Here is a 25,410-nt window from a genome sequence, read left to right as displayed (position 1 = left end):
TGTCAAATAAATAAACAAAATCTTAAAAAAAAAAAAAAAAAAAAAAAAGAGGAAAAGTGCAGCCATTCAGTGTAGGCAGGATGATGGCCTGAAATGTTAACAGCAAGAAGAACAAAGAGTAGTACGTGAAATCAAAATCAATAAATATTAAGGTTTAAAAACAGGATTTTGTGATTATATTTGAAATTAAATGCCATCAATATCTCAAAGCTGGAAAAAAAAGGAAAATTACAGTAATATAAAAATATTTAGAATGAAAATCTTAAATGGCATATGTGACAGAGCTTCTAAATTTAAAAAATCACCAGCACATTCTGAAAATGGAAAATGAATTTTAAAATTACCACTATACTAAAAAAAAGTGGGGGGGGACTATCCAGTCAGTATGATAAAAGCATAGTGGTTTTGCATCATTCTAATTCACCTAATCTAAAAGCATAATATTCATTTATAACTGATAAGCCTAACTCTTTGTATATTTCTAACATTTTTTATTGCTGGTATCAAGCATAGTTCTGTGTTTTTTTCCCTTTTAAGATAAAACACCTAGGAGAATACTGTATTACCTCTCCCTGAGTATGAGTCAGTATGTCAGAATACAACTCACTGTTCTTATTTGGCTCAAGAATTCTGTTTTGTTTTTCTAAGGCTGGACTCAAACTCTTCAGGACTTCAGAGCCTATAAATTTTCAGCATAAGAAATGGCTCTAAGTTGTAATGTAAGAAGGAGACTATCTTAAACATTTGTCTATCCCTAGCACTGTTCTACTGCATCCAGACCATAGTAAAAATTTTTTAAATATTTACTGAATGGATTTGCCCTAAACTGTATACACCAGCACTCTATTCCTATATACCCCAGTACGAGAATATTTACTGATGAAATGATGTCTAGGATTTATTTCAAAATTATGCACAGTGAGAATAAATGCATGGGGATATAGATAAAGCAAGGCCATTAAACAACTTTTAAAATAATTAGGAGACTTATCAGAAAAAAGTGAAAGTAAACAACTAAGTTATAGAGGGGCATCTATATTGGTCAATGGTGTAGAATTATTTCATTTATAGCAAACTGTAAAAAGGTTAAATTATATTTTCTTCAAGAGGTCTGCCTTTAATTTATAACCCAGTATTTTTGTTACAAAATATTTTTACTTCATAAATCCCAAATGACTTAAGAACTATAGTTAAAATATAGGGAAAGAGGCTATAATCCTCCTCTAAAAAAAGTGATAAAAACAAAAATTTGTAGACAAACCATAAGTGACTCAATCTCACAAAACAAACTGAGGGTTGATGGGGGCAGAAGTATGGGGGGGGTTATGGACACTGGGGAGGGTATGTGCTATGGTGAGTGCTGTGAAGTGTGTAAACCTGGCAATTCACGGACCTGTACCCCTGGGGATAAAAATATATTATATGTTTAAAAAAAATAAAATTTAAAAAAATAAATAAATAATAAAATAAAAAAGAAATTAAAACAAAAATTTGTATATCAACAAAGAATAACATCTGATGTTCTAATTTTCTAATTTTTGCTATAGTCTGAAAGGAGACAAAATTAAGTTAGAAATCTGTAACATAAAAAAAGCCTAATAAACATAGTCATTCAGATCTGGCTTAATAATTAAGAGTCTGCCATTACTAGCTCCTTAGTGAAAATGCTCCTCCAAAATACAAATTATTTTCTTTTATGAAATTTCTGAAAGAGTTTCATTAAGTAGATTACTTCTGGAACTAAAATAAAGTGACATTTAACAGGAAATTAAAGCGTCACTTACTAGATTAGATAAATAATTGGTCTTTCCAATTCTTTTTGTTCTGTGAGCAAGTACAAACAACATTCACTTTCTGTCTTTATGTTTTCCCCTATAATTTCCAAAGAAAATGCAGTATCAATTAAGTAACCCCAAATCTGCTTGCTTTAATATTAATTTTCCTGGTGTAACTAACTCTCACAGGATTCATTATAAAGTTGATACTTGCAGTTCTTGTTATACTGTCAACTAAGTGAAACTATTAAGAGCAAATTTTAAAAATACATATTAGAAACATTTTTAAAGGTACACATTAAGAATGATAAACCAGTTAATCAAAAAGAAAACTTTAATACAGTAATAAAAACAACATGCTGGTATAAGGATAGACATACAGTGCAACGGAATAGAATACAGAGTCCAGAAATAAACTCTCACATATATGCCCAGTTGATTTTCAACAGGGGCAAAGACCAAAAGGACTTCTTTAAATAAAACTTAAAAAAAAAAAAAATGGTACTGGTAGAACTGGAAATCCATATGAAGTTGGACCCGTACTGCATTATCACACACAAAAATGAACCTAAAATGGATCACAGATCTAATTTAAAAATTAAAACTGTAAAACTCTCAGGAAAAAAAAAAAAATAGTAAGAGCAATTCTACATGACCTTGGACTTGGCAATAGTTTCTTAAATATGACACCAAAACCACATGGCATTTAAAAAAAAAAAGGATAAACTGGAGTCCATCAAAATTAAAACTTTTTTTGCATCAAAGCACACCATCCCACCAACAGTGTAAGAGGGTTCCCCTTTCTCCACATCCCCTCCAACACATGTTGTTTCCTGGCTTGCTAATTTTGACCATTCTAACTGGTGTAAGGTGGTATCTCAATGTGGTTTTAATTTGAATCTCTCTGATGGCTAGTGATGATGAACATTTTTTCATGTGTCTGATAGCCATTTGTATGTCTTCATTGGAGAAGTGTCTGTTCATATCTTCTGCCCATTTTTTTAATATGATTGTCTGTTTTGTGTGTATTGAGTTTGAGGAGTTGTTTATAGAGCCTGGATATCAACCTTTTGTCTGTACTGTCATTTGCAAATATCTTCTCCCATTCCGTGGGTTGCCTCTTTGTTAACTGTTTCCTTTGCTGTGCAGAAGCTTTTGATCTTGATGAAGTCCCAAAAGTTCATTTCCGCTTTTGTTTCCTTTGCCTTTGGAGACATATCTTGAAAGAAGTTGCTGTGGCTGATATCGAAGAGGTTACTGCCTATGTTCTCCTCTAGGATTCTGATGGATTCCTGTTTCACGTTGAGGTCTTTTATCCATTTTGAGTTTATCTTTGTGTATGGTGTAAGAGAATGGTCGAGTTTCATTCTTCTACATATAGCTGTCCAGTTTTCCCAGCACCATTTATTGAACAGACTGTCTTTTTTCCACTGTATATTTTTTCCTGTTTTGTCGAAGATTATTTGACCATAGAGTTAAGGGTCCATATCTGGGCTCTCTACTCTGTTCCACTGGTCTATGTGTCCGTTTTTATGCCAGTACCATGCTGTCTTGGTGATCACAGCTTTGTCTAAAGCTTGAAATCAGGTAACGTGATGCCCCCAGTTTTATTTTTGTTTTTCAACATTTCCTTAGCGATTCGGGGTCTCTTCTGATTCCATACAAATTTTTGGATTATTTGCTCCAGCTCTTTGAAAAATACCGGTGGAATTTTGATCAGAATGGCATTAAAAGTACAGATTGCTCTAGGCAGTATAGACATTTTAACAATGTTTATTCTTCCGATCCAAGAGCATGGAATGGTCTTCCATCTTTTTGTGTCTTCTTCAATTTCTTTCATGAGTGTTCTGTAGTTCCTCGAGTACAGATCCTTTACCTCTTTGGTTAGGTTTATTCCCAGGTATCTTATGGTTCTTGGTGCTATAGTAAATGGAATCGATTCTCTAATTAGAGCTTCCCTATGACCCTGCAATTGCACTACTGGATATATACCCCAAAGATACAGATGTAGTGAAAAGAAGGGCCATCTGTACCCCAATGTTTATAGCAGCAATGGCCATGGTCACCAAACTGTGGAAAGAACCAAGATGCCCTTCAATGGACAAATGGATAAGGAAGATTTGGTCCATATACACTATGGAGTATTATGCCTCCATCAGAAAGGATGAATACTCAACTTTTGTAGCAACATGGATGGGACTGGAAGAGATTATGCTGAGTGAAATAAGTCAAGCAGAGAGAGTCAATTATCATATGGTTTCACTTATTTGTGGAGCATAACAAATAGCATGGAGGACAGGGGAGTTAGAGAGGAGAAGGGAGTTGAGGGGAATTGGAAGGGGAGGTGAACCATGAGAGACTATGAACTCTGAAAAACAATCTGATGGGTTTGACATGGCAGGGGGTGGAAGGTTGGGGGAACCAGGTGGTGGGTATTGGAGAGGGCACGGATTGCATGGAGCACTGGGTATGGTGCAAAAACAATGAATACTGTTACGCTGAAAATAAAAAATAAAAAAAATTACAAATAGAAAACAAACAAAAAACAAAATAACAACAACAACAAAAAGCACACTATCATCAGTGAAAGACAACCCACAGAAAGGAGAAAATATTTGCAAATCATATCTCTGAGTAGGGGTAATATCCAGGATACATAAAGAAGAGCCTCCTACAATTAAGCATCAAAAAGGCAACCCAATTAAAAAATGGGCAGGGGTGCCTGGGTAGCTCAGTCAGTTAAGTATCTGACTTTTAATTTTAATTTTAGAGGTTGAGCCCCGCAAGAGGCTCTCTGCTGAGCATGGAGCCTTAGGATCTCTCTCCCTCTCCCCCCATCTCACCCTTCTCTAAGTAAATAAACAAATAAATCTTTTTTTTTTAAATGGGCAAAAAAAAAAACCCTGAACATTTCACTAAAGAAGACATATAGTCAATAAACACATTAAAAAATAGTCAATATCATTAATTATCAAGAAAGTGCATATAAAAACCACAATAAGACACTACTTCACATCCACTAGGATGGCAATTATCAAAAAATGGAAAATAACAAGTGTTGGTAAGGATGTGGAGAAACTGGAATCCTTGTACACAGTAAGAATGTAAAATGGCTCAGCCACTATGGAAAACAGTGTGGCAGCTCCTCAAAGTTTATTATGGTAACCACATGACCCACCAAACCCACTCCTAGCTATACACCCAAAAGAATTAAAAATGGGGACTTATAAAGATACTTGTAAGCCAATGCTCACAGCAGCAGTTTTCACAACAGCAAAAGTAAAATAATCAACCCATGAATGGATAAACAAAATGTGGTATATACATAAAATGGATTCTGATTCAGCCAAAGAAAGAAACAAAGTTCTGATATGTGCTACAAAACAGACTGAACCTCGAAAACCTCTTAAAAAAATAAGTCAGACACAAAAGGAAGGACAAATACTACATGACCACACTCACATGAAATATCTAGAATAAGGACATTCATAGAAAGTAGAATAGAGATTACCAGGGACCAGCAAAAAGGAGAATGGGGAATTGTTGCCTAATGGACAGTGTATTTCTGCTTGGGATGATGGAACAATTTCACACAAACAGATGGTGATGCTGGTTACATGGCATTTGGAATACACATAATGCCACTGAATTATACACTTATTAAGGATTGTTAAACACCTAAAATGGTTAATATGGTAAATTGTAGGTTTATATCTATTTTACTGCAAGTCTTAAAAAATAAAGGAGGAACGATCTTAATTGTACAAACATACCTATATACACAAAACACCACAATGTGTCTTACTGCTTTTGGCAAGCAGCACAAAACCAATCACTTACCATGCTGTTTTCTACTTGGAAATTCTACTGTTTTCCAAAAACTAATATAGAACCTCTAATTCATAATAAATTTAATCCTGAAGTTACATTTGATGTTCCTAATCTACAAAAGTAGAGTCTTACCATACATTTAGAAGAAAGATGTTAATTGTAAAAAGATCATGTTTTATCACCATGCAGGATAGCTAGCTACGAGAAAACCAACTTTTTTTGTGGATAAACTCTAATTTTAGAAGAGGGATTGAACAACATCATAAACGAAACCAAACACAAAGACACAAAAACGACAAGTCAAGAAATGTAAAATACAAGCAAAAGGTAACATCTAGTCCACCAAAGCAAGTTCACAAGAAATGGCCACAGGAAAAACCGTGACTACAAACCTATGCAGCAACATTCCTCTGTGACTGTGCCAGTCCTCTTCATCTACTTCTTGCCAACAAGTACTCTGTCCTGCCATGATCGCTACCAGTATTATTCTCAGTGAAAAGAAAAAGAAACCAGATGTGGACTTTACTTATTCAAATGATGAATAATCATTAAGAATTCACTGGTTTCCCCACCTGCCTCTGTTAAAATATTTTTCAAAAGAATATTGACACTCTCAGCACATGGTTTTCTGGTAAGTGACTGGTCAGCTTCTACTCAAAGAGGAGGGAAAGCTATTCTAAAACTCTAATGTTATACTTCAACTGAGTTTTGATGCATTAGGAATGTTGCTCCAAACAGAACACAGGCACATAAAATAAAACAAAATGAAGAAATCCCAGAGCCTTGTGATGTCTAGTCATTCTTTCAAACTAATCATGGACTCCTGATGAACTGAAAATGAATACACCAAACTAATAAAACAATTTTCACAGAGGCTATTAAATGCAAGCAGTATTATTTCAGTTTAAAATAACTGTAGTACAAGGAAAATTCCATTAAGCAAATTAGAATTTTTGAGTGTTTTCTATGTTATGTTTAGATGCTGGCCAGCAAACGTCTCTAAGTTATCTCAGGCTCATTGATAAGAGATGTTTGTAGCTTCTACTCTAATAACAAGTATATATGTATATAATAAAGTGTTCATTTTGACCTGAAATAAGAGATACAACTTTTAAGGCATTCATCAACAGACTGCTTTTTAGTTCTTTTCACTGACGCATGCAGCATTAGTCTCTAACCTACTATCTTTCTCGCCTTTTTTCTATGTACTTCAGATATATCGAGATGGTGGAGTTGCAGAGCCTGGAAAAGGTTAGGTCTGGTGTTAGTTTTATGGATGTTTGAAATTTTCTGTAATAAAAAGTTAAAATAATTAAATTGGCACCCTCTATATATGAAATAGCAGATTCCTATGGTTCAAGTTTTAAAATGTAAAATTGCGGGTCAGTGAAAGAGCATAGACAATTATCCCTATTTCTCTGGTATACATAACTACCTCATTGCTTCACTGTTAAATATAGCAAATTCATTCCAAATTCATTATGTTTTCTAACTATAACTCGAAATGCCAAGGCTATAGAAGTCATTAATAAATTCAACTACATAAAATTATTTTTTAATTTTTGCATGGCAAAAAATACTGTAAGCAAAGTCAAAAGATGAATGAGTACACTGGGAGAAAATAACTGCAGATAGCTATTATAAATAAAGAGCTAATATTCCTAATATACAAAGACCTTAGTAACTTTAGGAAAAAAAGACCCAAATCCTATAAGAAAAATGGAAAAAAGACATGTAAAGCTATCCACATCTATATATATGGCTCTTATATATCTGAAAGCTATAAACTTGACACGTAAGGGACGCCTGGATGGCTCAGTTGGTTAGGCAGTTGCCTTCGGCTCAGGTCATGATCCCAGCATCCTGGGATCGAGTCCCACATCGGGCTCCTTGCTCATCAGGGAGCCTGCTTCTCCCTCTGCCTCTGCCTGCCATTCTGTCTGCCTGTGCTTGCTCTCTCTCCCTCTCTCTCTCTGACAAATAAATAAATAAAATCTTTAAAAAAAAAAAAAACTTGACACATAAGGAATATGCACATTAAAACTACACTGAGATACTATTTCTTTGCCCCTTGGATTGAAAAAAATTAAAAGCTTGACAATACGCTCTCTTTGTAAGGCTGTGAAAAAACAGGCACTCTCATATATTGCTGGTGGGAATGCAAAACAGTACAACTCCAACAGAAGGGGATTTGGTAACATTTAGCAAAACTACACATCCATTTACCCTTTAAGCCAGTAACCCCACACCTCTATTTTATCCTGAAGATCCACCTCCAGCAGTAAAAAAAGACATGCATAAGCTTATTTACTGCAGCACTCCAAAAATACAAAATTACTAGGAAACACCTGGAGAGCCCAGGAAGACAGGACAGAAGACAGGACAAACAAACTTGAATACATACACATGAAGAATGTTATCTGCTTACTGATGCCAAAGAAAAATCTAAAAGATAAACACAAAGCCAATGAAGTTAATTATCCACAAGGATGGGGTGTTGTTTTGGGTTTTATAGTGGCACAGGCGAAGCAATTCTGAAACCATTTTAGATGATGCTCATTTAGGGCAAATGAGTAAAAATGCTGATATTGTTAGGCACCCACATTCTCACTACAGAAAAAGGGAAAACAGAGGCATCAGTATGAACTCATATTTCTAAAATATATATCCATGTTGAAGCATATACCCATGTTACATGAGCACATGCATGCAAACGTTTATATACATATATGTGCACATACATATAAAGATACCTATGTTTTCTAGCTTGTCCCCTAATAGGGCCCAGAGGCAAAGATATGCAGCTGTGTCCGGATCTTGGCTTCTACTACCATTTCCCGTCCCTCACTAAAAGAGACCAGGGCTCCAAGGAAACTGATTCTTGGGCCAGAGAAGATACCAGAGGAGTCTTTTTTAATAATGAAAATAATTAAGTACTTGAAAAGCAAAAAATAAAAAAATGATGGGAGCATGAAGAAGGACACAGGAGCCAGCATGGAGAAAGAGGATCCCACTGATGAAATTTAAGAACCAAAATATTTAAGAACAGTAATGAATTATTAATCATTGGGTAACAAATAAGAATCCAGGAGTTCAATAATAAGTAAAACAATGCAGACAAATAAAAGGGCTCTTATTTCAAGAATGCTGAGTAATCACTGGTAAGAGTAGAGGGAGAATTGGAGTTGGAAAAAAAAAATCATCATGTGACAACCACAACCATAACAACTGGTTGAAGCAAGTTATCATTAGTGGATCCCTACACAGGGGACAAAACTTTGATGAGAAGTAGGATATTTTAATTGTCTCAAAGTACCTCCTCACAATCTGCTTATTATCTGTATGGGAGTATAGTAACTATATAGTGAAGAAATCAGGTAATGAAACAGGTGGTCAAAATTTATACTATAGATGAGGAGCAGATATGACGAACACTGCGTACCTCCAGATATGATGGCCTTAGAAAGACACACCCTTATGTAATATTTTGTCCAGGAATACATAACCTGAAACTTAGCAAGGGGAAACATCAGATAAACTGAAGATAAGGAGAATACTGTTAACAAGGAAAAAAGGGAAAGGGGGATGACTATATTCTTTGAAAATGCCAATGTAATAAAGGACAAAGAAAAGCTGAAGAACTGTTACAGGTTAAGAGATACTGAAGACATGACATCGAAATGCAATATGGGATCACAGACTAAATTCCATACTGGAGGGGAAGAAATTTGTTTATTATAAAAGACATTGATTTGATCAACTGATAAAATTAGAATATGGTAGATCAGATCAAAGTAATATAGGGGTGCCTGGGTGGCTCAGTCAGTTGAGTGACCAATTCTTGATCTCAGCTTAGGTCTTGATCACAGGGTCATGAGTTCAAGCCCTATGTTGGGCTCCATGGTAGGAGTGGAGCCTACTTTACAAAAAAAAAAAAAAAAAAAAGTAGTGTGGGGATGCTTAATCTACTGAAGATTTTAAGACTGCTCTGTAGGAGGGCAGTTCGGTGGCTCGGTTGGTTAGTGGTGTGCCTTCAGCTCATGTCATGATCCCAGGGTCGAGTCATGCATCAGGCTCCCTGCTCAGTGGGGAGTCTTCTTCTCTCCCTCTACCCTTCCCCACTGCTTATGCCCATGCTCTCTCTTTCTCTCTCAAATAAATTAAATTAAAAGAGTGCTCTATAAGAGATAATCCTTATCCTTGAGAAACCCACCCTAAGGTATTTAGGATTAAAGGGGTATAATATGTTCAACGTTACTTTTGCATGACTCAATAAGAATACATATATGCATGTGTGTGTGTATATATAGATAAACACACAGAAACATTCATTCACAAAGTGAGTAATAAAACATTCAGGACAAAAGGTTAACAGGTAAATCTGGACAGAGGACATATGGATGGTCTTTATAGTATTGTTATAACTTCTCTACAAGTTTGAAATTCTTTCCAAAAATCATTAAGTTCAAAAATTTAATACATTATTTTTCTCCCTGAATTCTGTTTTTTCTTTCTATAATTTCTACACAGCTAAACAGGATACAGAGTCAATCAGTCATCCAGCTAGACACCTGGCAGTTAACCTAGCCTACCCATAGGTTTCAATTCATTTTCTTCCTTTCCTTCAATTCCCATATGCAACTCCCATATCCTAAGGGATATCTCTTATATTTGTCCTTTTTTCTCCAATCACACTGAATGGGTTCAGGAACTAATCATTTAGCATATCTCATCAGAGTTACTACCGTCTACTAATAATAACCCTTTCGCCAGTCCTCACTCTAACACACTCTCCACTCTGCTACAGAGTGTCCATGCCCAAATGAAATCTGATCATGTCATTCTGTATTTCTCAATTGGTCCTGAATATAGGTAGGAAAGAACTTACTAGATTAACTTAAAAATCCCAACACTGAGAAAATGTATTACTTTGGATCTCCAGAAGCAAATAAGCAAAAATTACTGTCCAGAGGCTTAAAAGCTAGTATAACATGAAACAACTACAGGGCCTTCTTGGAACCAATCATAAAGTAACTGCTATTAAAAGCAGTATCTTCATGCTCTTACACAAATAACACAAGATAGGACCTCTGGAAAGAGAGGTCATTAAAATTAAGGGATGAAAAGAAAAATGTAGGGAGCAGAAGGGAAGTGTAGACTACTTAAAGGTAAGGTAAGGAAAAGTAGAGAAGGTAAGAGAAAGAAAGGGAAAGGGAGGAAAAAAGTCTATTCTCTAGGATTTCACAGTAGAACAGTTTTGTCTCTCAGTAAAATGTCAACATTCTGAGAATTAACTAGCCATCTCTCAATTTTTCCTAACTGAAAAGCACTGAACATAATCAGAAGAGTTCTTTATGTCTTTATGAATATCTGACATTTTATCGTAAGTTACTTGAGATCAGTATTATTCATCATTAAAGTATATTTTATGAGTAGTGAAAGTATTTATAAGCAAACAAAGAATGTTTCTACTGCTTTCATTTTGTAGATTTCTTTTAATTTTACAGTTCAAGGGTTCAAAACATATATTATATAAAACTGCATATATATTTTATATAGATACACTGCATACGACATTTATAAAACTGAAACTCTTCCCACTTAGAGTACCTATACAATTATTCCAATACATATGGATACAGCCAAAATATAAAATCATAACTCCAAACTTTCCCTGGAAATTTGCAAGAAGCAGTACAACATATTACTACAACCACTGTACTTCCACACAAAACCTTGTAACATACAAATGCACATAACCTCCTTTGTTTTCCAATAGCTACTAAGCTGACCTGGGCTCCCTGTGCCTGCCTATAGTCAGGGAAGAAAATTCAAAGACTTCATTCGTTCAGCCACTCAGCCAATGCAGAGTGAACATCTAACCCTCTAAGTACTGGGTAGTGATTGTGCAACCCCTTCCTTTCTCTTTTTTCACCCCTCCTCTCTTTATCAAATAAATTGCCTGCTGCTATCCCTTACTGCCATATGCATTCCCTTTAACCTCTTTCTTTTCCCAGGTTCTGTTCCATTAACCTGAAAGAAACCTTCTTTATTCTCATTTGTCAACCTCAACCCAGTAATAACTATTTCCAGTCACTATGCAATTCCCCTACAAATTCTGCCATATATATCTCATGTGGCTTCCTGCTCCTGTGACAGGAATATTTTTCAAATTCAGTGGGCAGGCACCAGGATGGAACAAATACAGAATGTGGGCTGCTACAAGAAAACTGTTCTGTGAAAACCTCTCTTCAAAAGGTCAGTATCATTTAAAAAGGAAAAAAAAAGAAGAAGAAAGAAGGCAGGCAGGCAGGAAGGAAGGGAGGGAGGGAGGAAAGGAAGGAGGGAGAGAGAGGGAGGGAGGGAAAAAGGATAGGAAAAACTAATCTAGAATAAAGAGATACAAGCAAATGTTATGTGTGGACCTTAACTAGATTGTTGTTTGAAAAAAAAACTATAAAAGAAATCTCGTGGGGGGGGGTGCCTGGGTGGCTTGGTAGGTTCATCATCTGCCTCAGGTTCAGATTGTGATCTCGGGGTCCTGGGATCAAGCCCTATACGAGGTTCCCCACTCAGAGGGGAGCTTCTCCCTTTCCCACTCCCCCTGCTTGTGTTTCCTCTCTCGCTGTGTCTCTCTCTGTCAAATAAATAAATAAAATCTTTAAAAAAATAAAAATAGGGGCGCCTGGGTGGCTCAGTGGGTTAAAAGCCTCTGCCTTCAGCTGGGGTCATGGTCCCAGGGTTCTGGGATGGAGCCCCGCGTCGGGCTCTCTGCTTGGCGGGGAGCCTCTGCTTCTCTTCCTCTCTCTCTGCCTACTTGTGATCTCTCTCTGTCAAATAAATAACATCTTTAAAAAAAATAATAAAAATAAAAATAACATGACAGTTTATTAAATTACTGTTATTTTGTTTCCTATGATAACAGTATAAAGGTCATGTAGAGAAATGCCCTTATTTCTAGGAGGTGCGTGCTGAATCATTTTTGGGTTAAGTATTATGATGGCTGAAATTACTTTCAAATGGTTCAGCAATGCCACTCTCCTCCCTGAAATGTATATAAACACAATAGGAATGTATGTGGCAAAACACTGGTAATTATTGACACAAGGTTGAAAAGTATTTGGATATACACTGTATTTTCACTAAACTTTTCTGGATGTTTAAAATTTTCAAAATGCAAACTTTGGTTTAAGTCAGGGCTCTGCACTCAGCGGGAAGTCTGCTTGGAATTCTCTCTCTCCCTCTCCCTCCCCTTCTATCCCTCCCCCCACTCATGCACACACACCCTCTCTTTCTCTCTAAAATAAATACTTTTAAAAAAATAAAAGGAGAGGTATAAAACCATTGAGCAGTCTCCAATGGTTTCTAGATTTCTCGTATTTTTGAAAGAGCAAAAATATGAAACCTCCCATTGTTCTACAAAATGCTAACTGATAAATCTTAAAATGGGTTACCACTCTGGTCAGGTTGTAAATACACAAAAGGATAACTCTTTCTTTTTCCTATATAAACAAATTTATTTTACATCACCAATACTTTAAACATAAAGCCATTAATTTTTCCCATGTTACCAAATATGAAAATTTGTGGTTATACTGCACAAATCTTTCCTTAAACCCTGTAGTTTACAGTCTGCATTAGAACATCTTATATCAAGACACACAAAAGGTCATGGAGCAAAGTGTATTTCCATTATCTGTGAATTATTTGTACACACCTCATATACGTTCTCCTTTCTGCTAATGCTGTGATACTTTTTTATTCTTAAAAGGCCCTACTACTCTCAGAGGCCTAACTCTGTGGTAAATCATGCAGAAAAGAGTACAATAAACCTAAAGTAAAAAAGATGGCTGACACCACCACACTTTTCTTTTTTCTTTTTTTTTTTCTAAAATATACACCACAGAGGATACTGCTTAAATATTTTTAGGCCCTAGGGTGCCTAGCTGGCTCAGTCAGAAGAGCATGTGACTCTTGGTCTCAGAGTTTTGAGTTTGAGCCCCACACTGGGTACAGAGATTACTTAAATAATAAAACTTTAAAAAAGACATTTTTAGGACCTATGCTTCTTCAAAATACTTCTTCAAAATAAGATATGGCTGATATATTCATTCATTTAATTCACAGACCATTTTCCACTATTAAGTTAGACTTCAACTGTATCCCAGACTCATCAACTATGAACCATAGAAAATAAGACTGCCACAAAATCCCAATACTTACACAGATAAGAAAAAGCAAAGAGCTAATTCAATTCAATAAACTTAAAATATATTAAAACCTCAAAAATTTTCTCATGAGTAATAGTTTGCTTTAGTTATTATACTAAAGAGATTTCTTCCTACACTAGCCCTTCTTTTTTTTTTTTTTTTTTTTTTTTTTTTTTAAGATTCTATTTATTTATTTTAGAGAGAGAGTGAGTACAAGCACGAGTGCGGTTTGGGGCAGATGGAAAGGGCGACAGAGAGAATCTCAAGCAGACTCTAAGCTGAGCACCTGACAGGCTCGATCCCATAACCCTGGGATCAGACCTGAGCTGAAATCAAGAGTCGGACGCTTAACCGATTGAGCCTCTGTGGTGCTCCCACATAAGCCCTTCTTAAGAGAATTTGCCCTGCCCCATTCACTGAAAAGCCAATTCTCTTATAAATGCATAACAGGGTCTTTCCAGCAATAGCTGACTGAACAGTGATGGACATCCTTCCTAACATGAAACAAATGGATTTTCTCTCCTAGCAAGTTAGAATTTAAATGTGGTAGCTGGGGACGCCTGGGTGGCTCAGTTGATTAAGCAGCTGCCTTCGGCTCCGGTCATGATCCCAGCGTCCTGGGATCGAGTCCCACATCGGGCTCCTTGCTCGGCAGGGAGCCTGCTTCTCCCTCTGCCTCTGCCTGCCACTCTGTCTGCCTGTGCTTGCTCTCGCTCTCTCTCTCTGACAAATAAATAAACAAAATCTTTTAAAAAAAAAATGTGGTAGCTGTGAAAATTAGCTATGGGGGCCAAGAGCTAGCTGAACTTAACACCTACAACTGACCACTGTACACTAATTAAAAAAGCAAAGAAAAGCATTTGGTCGAGAGAAACAAAAACAATATAAGCAAGTGCAGAAAAAGAAATGGAGAATGAGTATAAAAACACTCAGTTCTGTACTTCCTGTACTTGAATTGTACAATATTTAGTACCAGGATAATTGTTTGCAAAATTATTGTCTTTAAAAAAAAAAAGGAAAAGGTTAAGGACATCTGTGTGGGTACAGAACTTTCAAAGGAAATAAATGAGTTAAAAGAAAAAACTAAAGATCAAAAATACAATTGGAATATAGCAAAATCTGGGATTCAATTACTTTCAAATCAACAGATTCTTCCCCAAAATAAAATGTTAACCTTATACAGGGGTCAACAGAGAAGACAGAACAAATCATTCTGCTTCAAGTATTTATTAGTAGATATTTTCTTACTTTTCACAACAATATAATTAAATATTTGAAGCCCATATTTAATATAAAGAATGTTCACAGGCTACTATCTTCAACTATAAATTCAGATATAGTACAAACACTTCACATTCTTTTAGGGAAAAGAAGTAAATGATATCATTCCTCATGTATAAGATAGGCAGGATAGCAGAGCAGGTGAATGCTTGAGCCCTAGAGCTAGACTCCTAGGTTCCATTGTGGCTCTAACATTACCTAATTCTGAAACTGTGGGCAAGTTACTTCTTATGCCTGCTTTTCTAACAGCATAAAAATTAGTATAATAATAGAATTAATCTCACGAGATTGTTATGAAGAATAAATGATGTAATATATGAAAAATCTAGGAAATAGTAAATGTACACCACAATTAATATTATCACTAAATATTATTCAAAGGAAAAGGGTGGATTTCATTTATCTATGATATTATATAAGTGAATTCCTTGAAAGCAGACATAAGACATGAAAAACATAAAACTGATCCCAAAAAAACAGGGGAGATAAAGATAAACCCACATAAAAAATTAATTTCTATCATATAGACTCTGCACCAATAAACCAAGAAGTATCCTCTCATGGGGAACAGATTGCCTTCTCATAATATTTTGTAAAAGCTTTCCTTCAGCAACCACTGACCATGAAAAGAAGCCCTTATTCCTGAATGCCCACTTAGATATAGCTAAGCATCAGGATGATCTGTTGCTGGAGGAAGGTAAAAATATTTTTAAAGATTTTTTTTTTAAATTTTAAAAGATTTTTAAACAACCAAGTCTTAGCTCTGATCTCAAAAAGTTTAAGTTTTTAACCATGATTTGCTCTGAGATAACTCAAAAATTCATTCTTATGGAGCTTTTTGAAACATTTTTTGGACTAGGCCATTACATAATGAAGAAAGAGCTAGAGATATTGTAATGAGAAAAACAACTCTTCCATCATGAACGCAAGATAATGTGATTTGCTTCCTACAGGATGCTCAATAAGGCCAAAAAAGAAGAACCAAACTGAAAGGTCAAAAATTATGTCAACAGAAACCAGGAAGGAAAGGAGTAAAGGAGGAAGGGAAAGAGGGCGACCATTATAAATTTTATCAATTCTTTGAAGGTGGAAAAAACCAAGATAGCCTAATTTTTAAAGATCCAAAATAACATTTTTTTTAAAGTAAAAAGGCAAAAAAAAAAAAAAATTAGAAAGAATGTGTCCTTACTTCCCTTTATGTTTTGAAATCATTCTTTAAAGGGGAACCCTCCTACACGTTGGTGGGAATGCAAGCTGGTGCAGCCACTCTGGAAAACAGCATGGAGGTTCCTCAAAAAGCTGCAAATAGAGCTACCCTATGACCCAGCAATCACACTACTGGGCATTTACCCTAAAGATACAAATGTAGTGATCTGAAGGGGCACGTGCACCCCAATGTTTATGGCAGCAATGTCCACAATAGCCAAACAATGGAAAGAGCCTAGATGACCATCAACAGATGAATGGATAAAGAAGATATGGTGTGTGTGTATATATATATATATACATATACATATATATGTATATATATATATAATGGAATACTATGCAGCCATCAAACAAACCCACATGAAACCTTGCCATTTGCAATAACGTGGATGGAACTAAAGGGTATTATGCTAAGCAAAATAAGTCAATCAGAGAAAGACATTATCATATGATCTCACTAGTATGTGGAGTTTGAGAAACAAGACAGAGGATCATAAGGGAAGGGACGGAAAAATGAAACAAGACAAAACCAGAGAGGGAGACAAACCATAAGAGACTCTTAATCTCACAAAACATACTGAGGGTCGCTGGAAGGGAAGGGAGTGGGAGGGACACTGGGGAGGGTATGTGATATGGTGAGTGCTGTGAGTTGTGTAAGACTGATGATTCACAGACCTGTACCCCTAAAACAAATAATACATTCTATGTACATTAAAAAAAATAACAGAAGAAACTGTGCAAGGTGTAGAGGGGTTGGGGGGTAGGGGTAGGGTGAGTCTATGTAAAATGTACTATCTGCTCAATTATGCTATAAATCTAAAACTATATTAAAAAAGGAAAAAATAAATCATTCTTTAACTCACATTCTACTACAGCATACGAACATATTCACAACAATCCTTCATTCCATCAAAAAATACTGAATCTTTACTTTCCAAATATGATTCTAGACTAGGCTTTTTTTTTAAAGATTTTATTTATTATGTATTTGACAGAGACACCGAGAGAGGGAGCACAAGCAGGGGGAGAGGGAGAGGAAGAAGCAGCAAGATGTGGGGCTCCATCCCAGGACCCTGGGATGATGACCTGAGCCGAAGGTAGTCATTTAACCAACTGAGCCACTCAGGAGCCTCTTTTTTTTTTTTTTAAGATTTTATTTAATTATTTGAGAGATAGCACGGGCATGCACAAGTGGTAAGAGTGGGGGACAGAGGGGAAGAGAAATAGACTCCCCACTGATCAGGGAGCCCAACGGGGCTGGACCCCAGGACCCTGAGATCATGACCTGAGCCAAAGGGAGATGCTTAACTGACTGAGTCCCCCCAGACGCTCCTAGGCTAGGCTCTTTGAGGTTTCTCTATCACCACACAAAAGGAAGACATTAAAGCAGCTTGAGAGATTATGCTTTAGATTTCCTCTCATTTCCTGTCCTCTTTCTATACCATTTGTTGTACAAAACTTCCAAATTACAAACTCTTAAGAAGAACGGAGGCCTTCTTACTTTTCATTTACATAAAGCACCAAAAAAAAAAAAAGTGCTTAGGCAAGGTAAAGTTGACCTCTCACCAGATTAGGAGCAAAACGTATGTGAACAGGAGACAGGAGATTTCCTCCGAAATTCCACATTTCCCTTAACTTAAGCATAGATCCTTCCTCTACAAGGAGAAGGAGTTTAGCTCTCTTAGGATGCTCCCAAGTGGTGACAGTCATCTCACAAGCAGGTTAATACACCAAACGGCAGCCTGTAGTAAAGGTCTTCAGAAAACTGAGACAAGGGGCAATCCAATCACAGGTAAGAAGACACATCCTTCACAAGACTGTGAAGGGTATAGGGATGCCTTCTCCCACTCCCTCCTCCCAGGACAAAACAGAACAAAAAACAGAAGGGGGCGGCTAGCAGTAAGAGTCTAAAAAGAAAACAAAAATGAAAAGTTGGGACGCCTGGGTGGCTCAGTTGGTTGAGCGGCTGCCTTCGGCTCGGGTCATGGTCCCAGTGTCCTGGGATCAAGTCCCATATCCGGCTCCTTGCTCAGCAGGGAGCCTGCTTCTCCTTCGGCCTCTGCCTACCACTCTGTCTCCCTGTGCTCATTCTCTCTCTCCCTGACAAATAAATAAACAAAATCTTAAAAAAAAAAAAAAAAAAAAAAAAAAAAAAAAAAAAAAAAAAAAAAGAAAGAAAGAAAGAAAAGAAAAGTTGACCTCCCTGTGTTAGAGATATGTAACGCCATAACAGCTCCTCAGACCTACAGCAAAAACAGCATACTTATTTCCTCCATTCCCTTCTTCCCCTTCCTAAATCAATAATTTTAGCAGTGGCTCTAAACCCATATCCTTTTATGCAAACTCTATTCTACTTATCAAAAATAAAGACAATAGGCTTGCTAATAAGTTGTGTAATCAACTAACATTAAGTGCTATACACTATCATTAGCAGGACATCATTCTATTTATATTTTAACATTCAAAAATTCAGAGGTAAAAGTGACTTAAGGCCATTGCTTGCAACAATGAATGCAGCTAACATAAATTTAGCTTTTATTTACAATGTGCTAGGTATACTGTTGAGGACTTTGCAAGCATATCCTCCTTTAACCCTTATGATACTTCTATTAAATACTATTAATAAACCCAGTTTATAGATGAGGAAATAAGAGAAATTAAGAAATATATATACGAGGGCAAAGAGATACAAGCAACGACACCATGATCTAAACTTAGAAATACGGCTAAGTTTGGTACCTTAACCAAAACATACATTACATTGCAGTTTTCACTCATCCCTGCTTTTAAACTTTATACAATTTTTTAAAATCATACTATCAATGAAGATCAATACACAATTTGTCCTCAAAACAAGAGCCAAATAAGGGATACTTAGGGTCAAAAATAACTCAAAGACAAAGTCAGAGAAACCTCTAGATCTAGTCAATAACCAAAAGTCTGCTGGCAGGGGGGATCACAAAAGGGGATAAAGTGTGATGAAAATGATTTATAGGGGCCCCTGAGTGGCTCAGTGGGTTAAAACCTCTGCCTTCGGCTCAGGTCATGATCCCAGGGTCCTGGGATCGAGTCCCGCATCAGGCTCTCTGCTCAGCAGGGAACCTGCTTCCCTCTCTCTCTCTCTCTGCCTGCCTCTCTGCCTACTTGTGATCTGTCTCTCTGTCAAATAAATAAATAAAATCTTTAAAAAAAAAAAAAGATTTATACTTTTAAGTCCCAAACTTTAGGTATCATTTCTTGAAATAGAAGAGAACTGAATTAAAACTTAAAATCCCAACACCCTAATTAGTGCTATTTTTCTTTTCAACTTGTATTTTTTTTCAATTATAAAAACTTTTAAGGGGCGCCTGGGTGGCTCAGTGGGTTAGAGCCTCTGCCTTCGGCTCAGGTCATGATCCCAGGGTCCTGGGATCGGGCTCTCTGCTCGGCGGGGAGCCTGCTTCCTCCTCTCTCTCTGCCTGCTTCTCTGTGTTCTCCGTCTGTCAAGTAAATAAATAAAATCTTTTAAAAAATAAATAAATGGGCGCCTGGGTGGCTCAGTGGGTTAAGCCGCTGCCTTCGGCTCAGGTCATGATCTCAGGGTCCTGGGATCGAGTCCCGCATCGGGCTCTCTGCTCAGCAGGGAGCCTGCTTCCCTCTCTCTCTCTCTCTCTCTGCCTGCCTCTCTGTCTACTTGTGATCTCTCTCTGTCAAATAATAAATAAAATTAAAAAAATAAAATAAAATAAAATAAAAAAATAAAAAATAAATAAAAACTTTAAAAAACTTTGTAGTTTAAAAGCTTCACATTAAATATACCTGTACTTTTCATACTGTATTGAGTACCATTTCTTGAACTTTTTAAACTCTTTCAATATATCTTTCTAGATAGAATGCATTCTATATAAACTTTCATTTCTGGGTGATATTTTTTTAAGCCATAAAATACTCAACACTATTTTCTTCAGAGAGTCTGAAGTCCCAAATCTAGTCATAAATCTACTCCCAGAAATTTTCATAATAAAAAGAAGACAAATTATACACAAAACTCGCAGTTTAATATCCTGTTAACAAAGAAACCTAAGAGCGTAAGTTTAAAACTTCCTCTCTATCTCAGCGCGCCTGGGTGGTTCAGTGGGTTAAGCATCTGCCTTCAGCTCAGATCATGATCCCAGGTTGCAGGATCGAGCCCCACGTCAAGGTTCCTGCTTTGTGTGGAGACTACTTCTGCCTCTTCCCTGCCCCACGCTCTCTAGTGCGTGCTCTCTTTCTCTCTTGAATAAAATCTTTAAAAATAAATAAATAAAACTTCCTCTCTGTCATAATCAATGCAGCAGAGCTTTCTTCCTAAGAAAAAAATATTACCATTTGCTCAAAAATAAGAATGCATTTCCCAATCCACTGTACGTATCAAAAGAAAGTCTTCAATTTAAAATTCTGTATGGTCTCTGTTAAATCACACTCCGCTAACAAGTAAAAAAGATATCACATAAAAATTCTATTGAATTCATACTCATTTTACTTTTGTACAGCATGAAATGACTTAAACTTCCAAACCTAGTGTGGATTAAAAATAATATACCATACTGCCTTCCAAAACAAAGATTACAAAAATGAACCCATAAGCATATTTTCCAAGTATGCCCCCATAAATGTAAATATTAAGAACCACTAGCTGGTAGACAGTGCAGGCATGACTGGGCCACTACATTCTGTAGAAGTAATTATGACTGTAATTTCCCAGTTTGGTGTATTAAATATCCTCACAAATGTCTGACAACTTCTACCAATTTAAAATGTAACTTAGTTGTAAAAAGCCACTCTAGTAAAGCTGATAAAATTAAAGTAATCTTACTAATGACCTCTTATTCTTCAATCTTTTTAGAGAAATAAGATTTGGCCTTTGGATATTTTATGAGAAATAACAGTTTAACAACTGAGCAAAGTGAAAAGTCAGGTACTGTGTGAGGATTTCTACAAAGGACCAAAAAATAACTGATTTAATGAACTGAAACAAAATAAACACCACTTTGCTTTAAAAAAAAAAAGAAAAGGGAAATTGAAGATAAAAGTTACGTTTCTTCTTTTTTTTTTTGTAAGAGTAAGGAGGTACTTTCTTCTTACAAAGTCACATGGCATACGAGTATTAAACTTCTGTTTACAGTTGAAGACTAGGCATGCCTAGCTGGCTCAGTTAGTGGAGCATGTGACTATTGATCTTGGGAGTCATGAGTTCGAGCCCCATAACGGGAGTAGAGATTACTTAAAAAAAAAAAAAAAAAAAAGTTGAAGACTTAAGCTTTCTGAATAATATCAAATAACTTATGTATTTTTCCACCTAGCATATTTTCTTCTTCCCTCATTTTTATGTACTATTGTAGGGAGCTTCAGAGATGGTTCCCAATGACCCCACCTCTTAGTATACACAGCCTTGTATAATCCTCTCTCCTGAGTGTGGGCTGGACCTAATGACTCACCTTTTTTTTTTTTTTAAGAATTTTTTTTAAAGATTTTATTTATTTATTTGAGAAAGAGCACATGGAGGCAGCGGGAGGAGAATAGGGAGAGGGACAAAGCAAAATCTGTGCTGAGCACAGAACATGACATAGGGCTTGATTCCATGACCCAGAGATCATGACCTGGGCCAAAACCAAGAGTCAGAGGCTTAACTAACTGAGCCACCCAAGGGCTGCAGTGACTCACTCTCAATGAAGAGAAAAGGGAATAATGGGTTACCACTTCCATGATTACATTACAAACCAAAGGTTCATATGGAACCTTTATAAAGGAACTAATGTAGGCTATTGGCAAACAGCCAATATGAGGAACTGGGGCCCTCAGCCCAACAATCACATGAGTGAACTAGAGACAGATCCTTCCCCAGAGCCCTCAGATGAAACCACAGCCCTGTGGACATGTTGAATGCAGCTCTGTGAGGGACCCTGAACCAGAGGAGTCAGCTTAGATTCTTGACCGACAAAAGCTGTAACATAACATTTGTTGTCCTAAATCATGAAGTTTTGGTGTAATTTGCTATGTAGTGCTATGGGTTGAAATGTGTCCCTCTGAAAATTCATATGTTGAAGTCCTCATCCCCAGTACTTCAGAATGTGACCTTTTTTGGAGACAGGTTTTACAGAGGTAATCAAGTTAAACTGAGGTCATTAGGATGGGCCCTAATCCAACATGAACTGGTATCCTTATAAAAAGGGGAAATTTGGACACAGAGAAAGACACACAGAGAAGGATGATGATATAAAGTGACAGAGAAAGGAAAGAGGCCTGGAATAGAGCCTTCCCTCAAGGACCTCAGAAGGAACCATTCCTGCTGCCACCTTGATTTCAGATTCTTGGCTTCCAGACCATAAGACTAAAAATAAGTTTCTGTTTAAGCCACCCAGTTAGTAGTAATTTGTTACAGCAGCTCTAACAAATTAATACATATAGCCAGAGAGAACTAATATATATACTTGATTCAAAGTAACTTTTATTGGCAGTACCAAAATTAGCCTTTATGCAGAGCTCAAGTGGATGGCCAAAGCTTCCAAGTCTTAATTCTGAAAAAAGACATTAACAGTATCAGAAAAATCTTAGACCACAGAGTTTTTTTTTAAAGTCAGCTGGGACTTCAGCAATCATATAATCTAATCTACTCATTTCAAAAATTGAGGATACTGATGTGGTAGGAGCAGTTTAGGACACTTAACATACAGTAATTTCACACAAGAAACTTGAGGTATCAACATCATCAATTCCAATTTTAGGATGAAGAAACTGATGTCTAGAAGTTAAGGTCACACAATTGGTGAGTGGCCTGGATTTAGTAAACTGAGGTACACAGGGGATACAGAATTTAAGCAAAATCATAGTAGCTGAGCTTAGATTAAACCTAATGGTCCCTTCTCTTACCTTCAAATCTTTTTTTCAGAAAGTAGAAAAGCTTTTCTTCTATTTGCTATATTCAATTTTATAATGTGGCTACCTTAGAACTATTTATATGAGTATCTATCCGCCCTTCTCTGACTACACAAACACGGTTCCTCCTTTTCTCCCACTCCCTAAACCCTAAAACACTGCCTTTCAATCCCTGATGCTTTTCTCTCAACTATGTTAATCATTGTTATATATTGGAAGTCAAGATTTCACTTCTACACAGTTTGGGAAATACAACTTTAGGTTAATGTTTGATCCCAATTACAATATAAATACACCTGGAAGGGGTAACACTCTATTATGAGTCATCTGCATTTTAGGAGGAATAAATCAGATCCTTTTTCAGAGAACAGGATTTGAAACAAAGATGTCAAGAAAGTCACTGCCAAGTTTTAAAATGACCAAGGTACAACATATTCTGGGGTACCCTACTTAAGAATCAAGAGTCTAAGACCCAGGCAATGGTTCCAGAGTACTTTTCCTGGGAGAGGGCCTTCCAGCATGTGGGCAAAACCTACAATCAGGGCAAGATCTTCAAGTGAACATCTTTTGCCATCGCCTAGCTGCCTATACCTGCCCTTCAGGGAGATGGGGGTCATTAAAGGAAACTGAACACTGGGAGGAGGGGGAAGAATCAGTCTGTTTTGGGAAATTAAGCATCAGCCTTTCTTTGGAGTCTGAACTACAGGACAAAGAGTGAGGGAAGTGGTGACAACTTGTTTCCCAGGACGAAGAAGGGAAAATGAAGAAAGCCAGTTCTCCAAAGACAGTGAGACAGACACACAGGAGAGGCACTCACTGACAGCATGAGGAAAACCTGACTGCATTTGGTTCCTGGGTTCTTCTTGTACATCTTTGCTGCATTTGCCTGTCCCTGGATCTTCTGGTGTCCCCTGGGATATACACCCAAACATCTGATAACTCCCCATTTTTGCTTAAGCTATTTGAATTGCATCAAGTGCAATCAATAGAGAACTAACATGGTCAAACAGGTACCCTCTCTAAAACTGAAGAATATTACTGAAGGACTAACAACCTCATGTAAAAAGCTTTTTAGTAACAATAAAGCCAAGTAAAATACTAAAACTAAAGCAGTGGTACTCTCAAGTGCCTCACAACATAGCTCACCACTTAAACTAGTCATTCATAGGAATTACAACAGAATAGAATTAACAGTTCCAAAGCCTACGCTTACAGCTAGATTTTTCCAGAAAAGAAAAAAAAAAAAAATGTTCTAAACACCATGATTTTATTCTATGTAGGTACCTACAATAAAAATAATAATGTTTTAAAGCCAACATTGAAACTGAAGATTATTTGTTCTAACATATCCCTTTTTTTGGTGCAGAAAACTAAAAGCCATTCAGGAAAGCAGATGTGCCTAAGCTTACCCAGCCATTAGTGGTAAAGAAGGACTGACACCCAGCTCTCCTGAGTCAGAGTTCAGTGGTCTTGCTACAGTGCAATGATGTGAGAAAGACTATGACGATTCTTGCTCCTGGCTCCTTGTTTGACAGATAAAACAATCATAAAACTGACCTGATTCTCCGTTCTGGGCTGGCATGAACCTGCGTAGAAACAATAGGAGTGGCAGGCACTTTCTTCCTGAAGCAGACGTGGAGAAATATTATACCTGTGATGAAAGGAAAAAGAACACCGAGTTTACTTTCAGAGTATGTTTTGGCATAATAAGTCATTCATTTTCTACTGATTCCTTCTTTGTCTTCTCATTTGTTGGCAACAGTTTAACAGCGGAACACATGACAATGATTTATTTAAGACAGATAAAATCTGCTATCTAAAATCCATAAAAAATATCGAGTCATTTAAATTTGGTCTCTATAAACCATCTGGTTCGGCTTCCTCGCTTTACCGAGACCAGGAAAAGTTATGCAAAGAATCAATGACAACTCAAGTTACTTAGTGGCAGAGCCAGGTTCAGAATCTAATTCTTCCCATTTCCAGTCCAGTATTCATTTGTATAACACAGATCACACTGTCTCTGTTTGGGAAACCAAATATGAGCAAAAAAAGCAAAAAATTCATATTAGTTTTCTAGGTATATTTGTCAAGTATCTAAAGGTAAATGTCATTTGTTTTAAATTAAAATCAGAAAACAATGCTTCCTCACTTAATGGTTATAACCCAACTTTGAGTTACTTAGCATGCCTTATACAGGATATTTAAATGTT

The 25,410-nt window shown here is 36.6% G+C and overlaps 1 protein-coding gene across 1 annotated transcript in view; it reads right to left on the bottom strand.

Annotated features, from left to right (window-relative positions):
- Window positions 1–24,801, bottom strand: part of LOC111154820 (WD repeat and FYVE domain containing 3) — a 243,510-nt gene extending 218,709 nt beyond the window's left edge. Inside the window, exon 1 of the mRNA XM_022514747.1 lies at window positions 24,758–24,801. The gene's annotated coding sequence lies outside the window, so the exon portion shown is untranslated. The remainder of the gene's footprint in view (window positions 1–24,757) is intronic.
- Window positions 24,802–25,410: the final 609 nt, after the last annotated feature.

Source organism: Enhydra lutris, unplaced genomic scaffold (genome assembly GCF_002288905.1).
Source record: "Enhydra lutris kenyoni isolate GAN:26980312 unplaced genomic scaffold, ASM228890v2 scaffoldscaffold3, whole genome shotgun sequence".
Taxonomy (NCBI): domain Eukaryota; kingdom Metazoa; phylum Chordata; class Mammalia; order Carnivora; family Mustelidae; genus Enhydra; species Enhydra lutris.
This window is presented reverse-complemented; position numbering and strand designations above follow the sequence as displayed.